The sequence below is a fragment of the Morone saxatilis genome, unplaced genomic scaffold, assembly GCF_004916995.1.
Source record: "Morone saxatilis isolate NCDOM2014 unplaced genomic scaffold, NCSU_SB_2.0 Contig8, whole genome shotgun sequence".
Classification (NCBI taxonomy): domain Eukaryota; kingdom Metazoa; phylum Chordata; class Actinopteri; family Moronidae; genus Morone; species Morone saxatilis.
Genome location: NW_023340257.1, coordinates 6,245,745 through 6,247,738, shown reverse-complemented (window position 1 = coordinate 6,247,738; position 1,994 = coordinate 6,245,745).

The following is a 1,994-nucleotide window of genomic DNA, read 5'->3' as shown; positions in this document are numbered from 1 at the left end:
AGTCATACACACACATGTACACACACACACACACACACACACACACACACACACATACACTCCATACACGTAGTAGAGTATTCACACATTGATATACAGAATACACATTTCTGCACATGTACACACACACATAAACACACTTGTGCTTACTCTGGGCCTAAATAAATATACATACTCATATTCTATTGGGTATTGAATGGAAAACACACACACACATACACACACACACACACACATACACTACACAAACATCCTTAGAGATATGAAAGGGAGACTGGGGTCAGAGTAATGAAGCTCATAAGAAGATGGGAGCTCTAGGCAGTGTGTGTATGTGCATACTGTACAGTATGTGGGTGAAAGTGCATGTTTGTATGCACGCATGTCTGAGTGTGTGTGGCACACAGGCGTTTGTGTGTGGGTTTCTGTATGCACAGGATGGCGGGGGTTGGGGGTGCTGTGCAGGATTTTGGATAAGGTTGGAGCTCTGCCAAAGGATGGATGGAGGAGTTTTTTCAGAGCATATTGTTAAAAATACCTATATTCCCCAAAGGAACCAAGTGTGCACTGGTTTTCGGTTTTCTTGCTTCTGGAGGAAAGCAGGTAAGGGGAAAAAATGGAATTGTTGATCAGCTTGACTTCACCCTGCTGCTGTTGCTCAGCCAGGTCTGGCCAACACAGCAGCTATGATGAATGTCTCATCTCCAGGAATACATCACAAATAGCAAAACTGTACCTGCCCTGAATAGCAAAGTGTATTCTCTTCTGCAGTGTTGTTTGAAAACAATTGCAGACAGTGGGGCTCTTTTGTCCCCCATTCCCAGTTTTTTTCAGGATAGCTACAGCAAAACAATGCTGTCCCTTAATCTTTTGTCAGTTCATAGCCAATTTGTTCCTATTTCATACACATGAAAAGGTTAGAATATTTTTGGAGTGCTACGCAAAAAAAGAAAAAGAAAAAGATTTGTGTGAATGTGTTTTTAGCGTGTAGTGTATTTAAATTGGAAATGATAATTAGTTATTCAGGTTTTGAAATCTGACTTTGAACACACTGCTTTGATAGATTGTTATCGCCCCAGTGAAAAGGAGGAAAGAATGGTTGGTGTTGGCCATGTGTGAGCTAGAAAGTCCTCACCACCTGAGAAAGAAATGGTTAAACTGACTAGTAAGCTGCCCTAGTTGGCAACAATACAGACAAGCAGACAAGCAGACAGACTGACTGACTACTGTCCAAAAACACACAAATATTCAGTGATTTATATAGCCAGAAGTAGAGCAAATAAATGCACACATACACACACACACACACACACACACACAATGTCAACACAAAGGTAGAGGTCATTTTTCAATCTCATCTTTTTAATGGAAAAAAATGAGTCGAGGGAAGAGAGAAAAAACTGGGTAAATTGAGAAAGTCGGATGAATTCACAGAGAATGACTGACAGCAGTGATGACAGCAGTGCGGTCACAGTCCACATTTCAAAGCATTCCCAGGTACCAGACAGAGAAAGAGAGAGAGGAAAGGGGGAGGAAGGAAGTGGGTGGGGGTTAAAAAATGTCCAAGAAGATTTCATCTTCCTCTCAAGGTAAAAAATACAAATTAAAAACTCATCTTTTATCCAGTGTTGTTTACAACAGACAATCACGTTGAAAAAATGCAAAGATTAAAAATAAAAACCCGCACTCACACACATACACACTTACAATTAGTTTCTTGTTTTTGGGAAATGAAAAAAAAAAGTGCAAGCAAGATCACATAACGACAATTTACAAGAGAGGCCTAGAGTGGCCCAAAGTCTCAACCCTCCGACCGAGCCACCCCATCAGCCTAAAATGGGGGGAGGTGGGGGTAATGGCGTCAACTTGTGTGACCCCTCCCCCACCACCTTGGTTTGTCCATTTGTACAAAGGGAAGGCTCAAGTTTCAATAAATAATCACAATGATACCCTTCCAAAACCCCAACATGGCTTCCCCACCCTCCCCAGATAGTACA